This window comes from Mus pahari, chromosome 3 (assembly GCF_900095145.1).
Source record: "Mus pahari chromosome 3, PAHARI_EIJ_v1.1, whole genome shotgun sequence".
NCBI lineage: Eukaryota > Metazoa > Chordata > Mammalia > Rodentia > Muridae > Mus > Mus pahari.
The window spans coordinates 140,093,423-140,104,877 of record NC_034592.1 but is presented as its reverse complement, the minus strand read 5'-3'; the positions used below and the strand labels follow the sequence as shown (position 1 = coordinate 140,104,877).

The 11,455-nt window shown below is 49.4% G+C and overlaps 1 non-coding gene across 1 annotated transcript; it reads left to right on the top strand.

Moving 5' to 3' along the window:
- The first annotated feature begins 10,847 nt into the window (after positions 1-10,847).
- LOC115063727 lies at positions 10,848-10,979 on the top strand. The gene has a single exon (XR_003843607.1). It is a non-coding gene; the product is annotated as a small nucleolar RNA SNORA17 (small nucleolar RNA).
- Positions 10,980-11,455: the final 476 nt, after the last annotated feature.

Below are 11,455 nucleotides of genomic sequence, written 5' to 3'. Positions count from 1 at the left end.
TCTTTCCCCACCCCCCACCCCAGTCCAAAAGAAGCCCATTTGCAATAAAGACAGTGCACTTGAGAGGGAACAGGAAGCCGGAAGAGCTGCCCTTCGGGCTGGAGAGCCGCTGGGGTAGCAGCCCTGGGCAGAGCATAGCATCCCACCAGCAGGACTGTGAGATGCGGTGGCCATGTTGAGGAACGGAGGGGGCCGTGGGAAGCCCAAGCTCCTGTCCACCCTAGCAGGGAGGGCGAGGGAAAAGGCCAAGAATACATATGTTAATATTTCTACGCATGTCAGAGAACAGCTTGTAGCCAGCAGATTTTCTGGAACTCTCTGCTGTCTTTTCACCCTGCCTTGACACATCAGACTCTAGAAGAGCCCAGCTGCCATGTCCCGGGGAAGCCAGCGTTTTCTCCTGCAGGGCAGGATCCAATAACAGTGTTCTCATCCAATAAAGGAGGCTGGCGCACAGGGACAAAATATTGAATTAAAAACAATACCAGAGCCGCTGAGCTCATGCCACCCCTGAACTGCCTGTGCATGCTTTTGCTCTGCAAATTGGTAATGGGAGCCCCAGGGAAATACTGTCCAGGAAAGGAGGGGCGGGAAGAGGCGGTGGGGGAGGGAGGAGAGAGATGCAGCAGACTCCTGGCCACAGCTGGCTGCGCCAACACCAGGAGCAACAAAGATTCAGCTTTGGAAACCCAGCCCCAAGCTCTGGGCCCTGGCCTTGGCCGTGTCTCCATGGAGCTCATTAGGGGTAGGAGATAGCAGTGTTCACTCACAGCTCTGGGATCAGCCACTCCTGCATTTGCACCATCAGTGTACTGTACTAACCTTGGTTGAATCCTCAGAGACCCTGACCTTCAGTTGTTGTTGTCTCTGGGCCTCATCCAGGCCACTTCTGTGGTTAGGCATTATTTGATCCCAGCCACTGGCCCACTTCCAAGGTCCCGGAAGGGTTAAGTCATTTGCCCAGGAGCACACAGTCAGGTATAGCCAGAGATCTCAGACCAAAGTGGTAGAACTTCTGCTGTGGTCTTGAGGCTTAGGTCCTCCCAGACTCTTGCCATGAATCCTAAAACCCACTGTGATAGCACTGAGAGGCAATGCCCAAGGAGGTGACAAGGTCACGGGGCAGAGCCCATTCGAATAGGATTAGTGTCTGTCTTATATAGGGTTTTTATTGCTGTGATAAAACACAATGACCAAGAGCAACTTGGGGAGGAAATGGTTTATTTCATCTTACAGCTTATAGTCCATCAGCCAGGGGAGTCAGAGGAGGAACCTGGAGGCAGGAGATGCAGAGACCATCGAGGAATGATGCTTTACTGGCTTGCTCCTCATGGCTTGCTCAACCTGTCTTCTTATAGAACCCAGGACCAACAACACAGGGATGTGCACACACACACACACACACACACACACACACACACAATTGGCTGGGCCCTCCCTCATGAATCACTAATTAAGAAAATGCCCTACAGGCTTTTCCTTAATTCAGATTTCCTACTCTCAGGTATTTTTAGCCTGTGTCAGTTGACATAGAACTATCAACCAGCACATTTATTCCGCCATTTTCTTTGGACAAGGTCTCTTTGTGTGCAGCCTTAGCTGCCTTGAAATTTCAATAAGTAGACCAGGCTGAGAAATCTGCCTGCCTCTGCCTCCCAAGTGCTAAGATTAAAGGGTGGGGCCACCACACCCAGCTCAAGGGGGCTTTATAAGTATCATTCCCAATACCCACCATCCGAACAATTTCTTTTAAAAAAAATAATAATAATTCAAATACTCTGATATTCATTGATCTTGAATGCAAAATTGGTTGATGTAAAAGGCATCTCGGAGGTTAATAAACACTCCTCTAGGCGTGTGTGCAGTTTTCAGAGACAATTAACTACTTGGGAGGTCCCATCATGGATATAGATGGCATTGTGGGGGCCCAGATGAAGCAGAAGAGGAAGAAGGAAGAAGCTGCCTAGTACTGGCATGCTTGCTGTCTGTATCCATGAGGTGAGCAGCTTCACCCCCTACACCCGTCCGTCATGGTGTACCTTACCTCAGCCCACAAATGACCTGGACTGCAAGCTTTGAGATTACAGTCAGAATAAATCCTCCCTCCCCTTAACTTGCACCTCTCAGGTCACAGCACTGAAGTGACTAATGCAGCAGTCAACATGTCTCTACCATGAGCTAGAGAGGAGAGCTCAGCTGGGGTTCAGAGCAGAGCTGAGGTGGTAAGCACGGCATTTGCTGAGGTAGAACCACACAAGCCAGGGAGATGACTCGGGGAGCATGAGTCAGAAGAGATGGACAGGAGTGGTACTACGGCTCCCGGCATGCCCCGTGTCCTGCTCGAGGTAGAACATGGGCAGGATGGAATGGCTTCACAAAGCCATCCTCAGGGCAGAGAGTCAAGTAGAGAGCAGCCAGGTCCAGGGCAGGCTGCAGCTTGGGAAGGTCTTGGCCAGGGTCCATATCTGTCATAGCAGAAGTTCAACTGGAATTGGTTAAGGCAGAAGGGAGCATGCTAATTCTTAGGTATTTATGGGATAGTGGGAGTTTCTGTTGGGGGCAGGACATCTGTGCCCTTTGACCTCCAAAAGCAGGCACTATCAACTCAGAGGTACCCAGGCCTCACACTTTTCCTCTCACATGACACCCTAACTCCTTCCACACAGTGGGGGAACATGACTTCTGGTAGCCTCTGGATTTCAGTCTCGAAATGTATGCCTTGCAAAGAGATTGGCTCAACCCCTGGTTCGGAAAATACAGTGGAAGAAGCTGGGCATGTAGCTCAGTTGGTAGAGTGCCTGCCTAGAGTTTGACCCCAGCACTGCATAAAACTGGTGGTGTTTACCTGCACTCAAAGCGCTTAGGTGGAGGAAACACAGTTCAAGGTCATCTTCAGTCACTTTTTAACATAAGGCTAGGTTGGGATACAGAAGGCTCTGCATCCAAATGAATGAATGACTGAATGAGTAATGGAAAGAGGCCAGTGGGCTTTGGTCTGGGATCTACTTGTGGCCTGATGAAGTATGGACAGAGAGATAGGCTAGGCAACAGCATGGTTACTCTGTTGAGGATCACAACTGCCCGGAATCATGGCTAGCAGAAGCTGGGCTCCAAGAGGGATGAAAGCAGCTGCAACATAATAACCGTCCTTAACAACAGAAACTAGAGAACCCAGGACAATCCCTGACCATCCTCAGAAATACAAACAACAACAGCAAAGGAGAGTCAGACAGCAAGAAGCACCAAGCATGTAGCCCACAGCTTGCTTGTCTGCCATCTACATGGTAGGGAAGACCCGGGAGTGAAGGATGATGGCTCCTGCTGCCTTTGTTGTCCTTCTTAGGTGACACTTTGACTTAGTGTTGCCAGAGATTTTAAGATGCAGAGCAGCTGCTTGGCTCAAGAGGTTTGTGGTCATTGGAATGAGAAATGTCCCCACTTGGGTTCCTGTAACTGAATACTTGGTGCCCAGTTAGTAGTGCTGTTTGGGGATATTATGGAACTTTTTGAAGCCTTGCTGGAGGAAATGTGTCACTGGGAGCAGGCTCTGAGAAGGTATAGCCTGGCCCCTCTTCCTGTTTGTTCTCTCTGCTTCCCTCCTGTGGGTAGAAATGGAGTCAGTCTTCTTCCCACTGCTGTGGCCATGCCGCCTCTGCCATTGTGGACTCTGCCTCTGGAAGCATAAGCCCAAATAAACCCTTCCTTTGTTAAGTTGTCTGAAATCATGGCATTTTATCACACATTTTATCACAGCAACAGAAATGTAGCTAATACATCGTTCAAACAGCCTTGGGCAAGAGGGAAATCCTCTCTGTCACAGGAATGACAATACTCTTGAGTGCTGTGTTACCTAGGGCACTGTAGCTGAATTCTCTAGCACCCTACTCCATACCCACCCCTGACTCAGGCATGGGATGCCAGGACCTCCAAACCCACCTTCCCAGGAGTCCTATAGGTGGGCCTGGGCACATGTGCCTCAGGTGAGTACAAACTTATGATAGGCATGGGGTGTGTAATAGTTTTAATTATCATCTCACACAATCGAGACTCACCAAGAAGAGGTCTCTGCAAATACCACAGCCAGCAGAGTTTTGATCCATGTGAGGAAAGAAGAAAATCCAATTCAGCACAACTTGTAACCAGTGTTGGTTCAAACTCCTTGAGTCTGACCCCAACCAGGCAGATTAATTTAGGCGTATTTAAGCACAGCACAAATTGGGGTTGAGGGCAGGGGGAGTGGCCAGATGATAATGAATTCAATCTTGTGTGTAGAACAAAGCTTGAGTCGTGATTATATTGAAACTCTTTTCAAAGTACATGTGGCCCCTTCCATGGAGATAGGTTCTATTGACTGAGAACCAGTGCTCAAGACAAGGATGTAGGGAGCATGGCTGAGTTAAATACAGGACTCTGGGGGAGTCGGGTGTGGTCTGGCCGTACAACTAGCACAGAGATCACCAGACTGTTAACCACATCCGTTCCTAAACTTCTGGGCAGGAAACAGGTCATACATGTCTTCCTTTGAAGAGACGACACCGCATGTTTAACACGCCTGGTTTCCTCCATGCTTACCTGTAAGCACAGACCTTCCATGCCCCCCAACAGGTCTTAGTGAGGGATTGTGTAGATCAGGTTGAACAGGCATATGGAGATTGTCTTGACTATATAGAGGAATGCAGGAAGGCCCAGGCTAAGAGCAAGTGGTACCATTCACTGAGTTGTGTGGGGTAGAGGAAGTAGGCTGAGCAGTAAATGTTCAATCACTGATCAAGAAAAATGCCCCTAGAAACTGGACTACAGGCCAATCTGATGGAGGCATTTTCTCAGCTGAGGTTCCCTCTTCCTTAGTGATCCTGACTTGTGTCAAGATGGCAAGAGACTAGCTAGCAGAGTGTGGCACGTATTGTTACTGTCGATACGTCTTTTTCTTCTTTAAAACACAGCATCAAAAGCCTTTGCACTCCCCCTGTCCTGCTTTCCCTTCCTAGTGCTGTGAGAAAAGACCCTGACAAAAGCTACTCAAGGGAGAAAGAGTTTCAAGTGACAGTCCTTCATTACAGAGAAGTCGGGGCAGGAAGGTGAAGAAGCTAGTCACAGCCTCAGTCAAGGATGGAGAGGAAGCCGTTTCTCACACTGATGAAGGATTAATACCGGAAGGACCAGCCCACCGTGGATGACATAAAGTCCTGGGTTGTATTTTTTTTTAAATACACGCTGAGGGACTAGAGAGGAGGTTCTGTGGTTAAGAGCACTTGCTGCTCTTCCAGAGAACCTGGGTTGGAGTCCCAGCACCCACATGGCATCTCACAATCACCTGTAATTCTAGTTGCAGGGGATCTAATACCCTCTCCTGGCCTCCATGGGCACCAGACATGCAGCATGGTGTACAGACATGTATGTAGAAAAAAAATTTTTTAAGCCAAGCAAGCCACGGGGAGCAAGCCAGTAAATAGCATTCTCTGTTATCTCTGCTCCAATTCCCAACCCCAGGATCCTGCCTTGAGCACCTGCCCTGGCTTCCTTCAGCGGTGAACTATAAACTCTAAGACGAAGGAAACCCTTTCCTCCCAGTTGCTTCTAGTCATGGCGGTTATCACAGCCATAGAAAGCAAATGAGGACACATATCATTCTCAGCAGCCCTTCCATCTGTCTCGTCCCCAGGAACGAGAACCTCGGACGTTAAATGACATGTCCAAGGTCACACATCTAGCAAGTTGCTGAGCTGAGACTTGGGATGCTCCGATGGGTGGCACAGCCTGAGCCCTGTACCCATGGCCTCCTTAATCCCTCTTGCAAGCCGGAGCTGTAAAATAACAGCCTTGGGATCTACTTCTGCTCATATCGGCTGGAGGGCCTTGGCGCTGCAGAAATACCAGTTTCACTGGCTAGCAGTGAGAAGTTCAGTTCTGAGGTACGGGGCAGCTGTAGGAGTCACTGTTTCCATGGCTCCATGCCCAGCACACACACACCCATGTGACATCATGAGAACTCAGCTTTATCCATTTCTTCACAGGGTGATTGCCCCATCCACAGACATTATACACAAATATGGCCATGTCCAGCAACAAAGCAGGGATTTTATTTTATTTTTTTTTCCTTTCTGAGAAACAAGAAAATCTTTTCTAGAAACCCTTAGGCAGGCACTCCCCACATCTCACTGGGCAGAATTGTCCCTGACTCCAAACACATCGCTCACTCCGCAATTGGAACTGCATGGCCAGCTTGGTACAGTGGCCTCGGGCCATCTGCAGGGAAATGACCCACCCTCCAAATTAAGATCCTGTTTGAAAAAGGAGAGCAGTGACTTGTTCAGGGTGAGCCTCTGACAAAAGTGGGCACGTGCCTTTTGTTTTCCTTCTCACTCCCAGATACCTTCGTCCCCAATAGTTGGCTGCCTTCTCTCACTGTCATTTTTAAAGTTAGCACACATTTGCTATACGCCCCAATGGGTTTCGCTACAATTCCATCTGTGGGTGCAGTGTGCGCCATTATCCTCCCTTGCCCCTCCTCCAAGCCCACTGGTCCCCTTGATCATTCTGAAAAGTCCCCCTTCAACTTTGATGTCACACACATATGTGCATGCACTCACATACACATACACAAATGCACATGCACACCCACGTGCGCACACACACACAGAGGATTCAGTACATAAGAGAAACCATGCACAGTTGTCTCTTTCAGATTTTTATTTTAAACATTTGTGTGTGTGTGTGCATGTGCCACAGATCGTGTATGAAGATCAGAGGACAACTTACGGGAGTCAGATGTGGGGGTCAGTTCCCTCCTTCTACCATATGGATCCCGGGAATTGAACTCAGGTTGTCAGGCCTGGCCACAAATCCCTTTACCTGCTGAGCCATCTCACTGCCCCCATACATTTATCTTTCTAAGTCTCCTTTATCACTTAATATGTTGATTTCCAATTCCACCTAATTTCTCCCAGAGGACATTTTTTTCTTTATTTTTGACAGTTTCATAAATATATGCAATATGTTTTTACTGTATCTAACCCATTGGCCTAAGTTGTTCCTCTTCATTTCCTTCTGAAACTCTTCGTCCCATTTAGTTCCCCCCCCCCCCAGTGGCTAAACAATTAAATAAAATAACACCCCCTCCTCAAGAAACCATTAACATCATTAGCTCCTCAGAAAGGGGCAGGGGATTCATGGGACCTCCTCTGTTCATGTGGAAGGGCTCGGTCTTGTGTTGTGTGTTTATGACTGCAACAGCCATACCTGGATGGCAGCGTCCCATGACCCTGCTCCCACCCCCAGCTCTTCTGCTCTTCCCACTCTGTCTTGTGAAATGTTCTCTGGGTCTTGGAAGGGGAAGACACATTTTCTTTATACTCTTCTGTTGGTGGCCGTGTAGGCTGATCCCAGACCTGGACTATGGTGGAAAATACAGCAATAAACACAGACTTAACAAACATCTCTGCTAAGTGTTGACTTAGAATCCTTGGGGGTATGTTCCCAGGAGAGGCAGAGCTGGTCACCAGGGCATCCTATTTTAGCTCATTGAGAAGCCTCCACATCAATTTCCACGGCAGACGCACCATTTTATAGCCCACCAGCAGTGAATGAGGGTTCTCTTTCCCACATCTTGGTCAGCACTTCCTAACGACGGCCACTCAGCCTGGAGCGAGATGATATCTTAAAGTAGTTTTGATTTGCATGTCTCCGACAGCTGAGGGTGGCGAACATCTTTTCATTTATTTATTGGCTGTTTGCTTCTGCTCCCTCCAAGGCTGTCCTCCCTCCCAGTCTTTGAAACCATTACATCTATCATATCACTGATCCTGGAAGTCCTCATGATGAGCTAGCTAGTGTACCAGCCGCCCTCTTGGGTTTAGGTGCTCCTTCTAGGAATTCTCATCTGTGATAGCTGACGATGTTTAGCGGCTTCATTTGCCCCGCCCCAGGGAGCGTTTCTTCTCTCAGACCTGGCACTCCAGTTTTACTTCTGGTGGTTTTTGGCAGGGCAGCCATGTTTGCCAGAGGCCCACTTCTGAGGGCCACAGCCCTTGAAGTCACAGCTTATTGGACACTTTCCCAAAGATGTCTTCCCTTCCTCATCTTGCTTTGCTTAAGACAGTGTATGCCCCTTTTTAAGAACTCTGTTCAGTTCATTGGGCTGTTTACTGACTGGATAATTGGGGAGGAGGAATTGCTGAATTCCTTATTCTACTAAGTAACATTGTAGCTCCCCCTCCCTTGAAGGGGCATTGTAAACACTGCCTCTCCCAGGCAGTCGGCTACCCCATCCTGAATCAGGCTGTCTGCTCTCCTCAGCCAGCTTCCTTGGCTTCCTCGACTGTGTAAGGATGCGTCTTTCCTAAGGCGTGTTTGAGAATTAGGGCAGATGATTTGGCGGGGGAGGGGGGGGACGCGATTACTATCAGTAATTTCCTGGAGAGATGAGAGGGAAGGAGGTCAGGCTGGCCAAAATTTAGTTCCCTTCGAGAAGAAAGCAAAAGTCCTTCCAAGGTGCCCGCACCCAGGCCCCTCCCCACCATTCTCCCAAGCCCCTAGCTCTCCCAGCAAAGTCATTTTTCATCCCCAAAGTCATTTGGCTTAGAGCGAGGGGAAAGAGGCAATGGCAGGGTCTGTATTGTGCTGGCCTGGCCACCATCCATCACCCGGACGACAGGAACTCACCTCCCACAAATAAAGTTATGACAAGCGTCCCCAACCCATTCTTTCAGCCGTAGCCTCCCTGTTTCCATCATCTGTGACATTATAAGCCATCAGCCAAGCTGTTTGTCACGCCTCTGACAGGGCCTTGGCAACACGGGCAGGGGTCCGTGCCAAGGTACAGTTGTGTTGGGGCAAGTGCCCACCCCCACAACGGTTGGAGATCCCGGCTATTATACACCTGCTTTGTCTCCCCGTGGAGGCAGGAGTCCAGCGGAGTCATGCAGCCAGACTGACTGCAAACAGGGAACAGTTCCTTCCTTTAGTCATACAGCAAACATTAGTGACTGTCTGTCCCGCCTCTACCCAAAGCTGTGAGGTGTCCGAGTAGCCACAAGGAGAAGTCAAGTGCATTGATAACCTTAGAGGGTGTCTGACCCCAATAGAGACAGGGCAAGTTGTGCTGACAGGTAGCATAAGGATCCACAGAGAGCCTGGGAATGAAGAGGTGGGGCCACAAAGGGACTCAGACAGAGGTGGCTTTTCAGCCGAGGCCTGCAGAACCCAGAGTAAAGACACAGAGAGCATAAAGGAGGTTGTGGAAGGCACCCTCTGTCCTCTTAGAGCACAAACCTCACCAACTCCCCACAAACATCAAAATGTAGAGGTGCTCAGGGGTGGGGGCTCAGGGGGTGGGGGGAGGGCTTGAGAGCTGGGGGAGGGCTTAGGACCTGGGGAGTGGAATACATGGAGTTGCCTTCAAAAACTGTTGTGACAGATCACCTCAAATTACAGAAAAACGCATTTGCTTCCGCAGACTAGTCATCTCCGGAGACCTTGGGGCGGCGGGGTTGGGGGGCTGTTTTGGTCACTTCCTGGCTTCCAGTGGCAGTGGACAAACCCGTGCACTCCTCAGCTTGCGAGCAGACTCCTCCCATTCTCTCTGTCTTCCATAGTCACATGGCTGTCCCACTTTTGCCAGATCTTGTGTCTCCTCCTTCTTCCTCTGTGAGAAAACCTGTAAGCCAGGCCGGGAGCTCATGCCCGCAATGCCAGCCCTCAGGAGGCAGAGGAGGCATAATGAGACCCTGTCTCAAAAGGAAAGATGGGGAATGTAAGAGATCAGAGCGGTTCAGGACCCCAAGACCAAGTTCTCGGCACAAATGAGATTTATTTATAACAGTGGGATTAAAGGCCAGAGAATAAGAAAGAGACCAAGACATGATAGGAGAAGGGAGAAGAGGGGGAAGGAACAAGGGAGAGAGGGAAGGGATATTTGTCCAAGAGGGACAAAGGACAGCCTCTGGAGAGAAAGAAGACAGAATGGCCCATAGGAAAATGGAGGTTTATAAAGGTAAAAGCAGAACCCTGTATTAGGATGAGGTGTTTAATTTTAATTAGGTATGTTAATGGAGCCAGATTTTGATTGCTGGACTTCAATAATTTGATAGCTGGACCTTTGCAATCAGCTTCAAGAGGAAGAAGTGGTCAAATAAGGGACTAGACCTTGGTGGCTAGCTTTAAGAATGTCACCTAATGTTTTAGCAAGGCCAAGAGGATGGAAAAGGAGCAAGGTCTGTTAAGCTATGCTTGAACTGGCCAGAGTCCAGTCCCCAAAGCGGGAAGAGAAGGGAAATGAGGGGAGGGAGGCATCCGAAAAGTAGGAGAGGGGGACGAAGAGGAGGCCTGCCCATACTGACCCCATCCATGATGTCTTGCAGTTCTTGTGTTACTTCTTCAAAGACCCCATTTCCTATAAGGCCATATTCATAGGGACCTGGGATTAAGACTCTGACACGTGTTGGGGGCCAGCACTATTCAGTCAACTGAAGACGCAGAGACAAGAGTGTATGCTATGTACTGGAGACGCGGAGGTTTAGTGTGACTGGAACATCAAGACAGGGTCACCTCAGACCTGTTCCTCTCATCAGTGAGAAAGACGATTGGTCCATTGTCTGCCATGTGGACTTTTTCTTCCAGTTTCTCAGGGTGGAATGCAGTCTTCCCTCCAGGAGTTTTGAAGATGGCTCACTCAGTAAAGTGAGTTAGGACCAGAGTTCAGTCTCCGAGGCCGCATCCATATCTAGGAGCAGGACTGTGCATCTACCTCACAGCCGGGCGGGCAACTTTGATCTACCCAACTTGATAGGTTCCATATCTGGTGAGAGATCTTGTCTTCAAAAAAAAAAATTTTTTTAAGTATACTTGAGTCTTCCCCTAGAGTCATTGCAGGTGTGGAGGCTGTGTCACACGTGTGTCAGTAGGTGGCAGAGAGGAGAGTGGCTATGTCTGTGCTCAGTATTCTGACCTATAAACATCTGAACGATTAGTAGACTAACAGTCTCTGAAAAGAGCAAGCCTGAGGTGACCACCAGACCAGTGCCATGGGGCCCAGACAGGGAGCTAGCTTGAGGTGGCCACAAGTCCAATGCTGTGCAGGCCTGGGGGAGCAGACCATGCCTAAGATGACCCCATCCCTGGTGCCATAATGCACGAGTGTGGTATAGAACTCCTGAGACAACCCCAGATGCTCAGAGACCCCAGGTGCCACTTAGAGGAGCAAGTCAGTGGTGGAGAGATGGAAGAGAAGAGAAACAGAAGGGTGTGGTCACAATGAAGAGAGGCAGAACTGGAGAGTGTAGGGTAGTGAGGAACAGCCTGATGTGTGTAGCCTGGGACCATGGTGGGGTCCTGGCCTGTGCTGCCACCAGAGCTGTATCCAAGGTCATCAGAGCAGGAAAGCTGCCCCTGTCCCTCACCTGCTGCAGCATTTGGGAAAGCAAGCCCTGCTTCTCACCTGGGCAGCACAGTGGAGCTG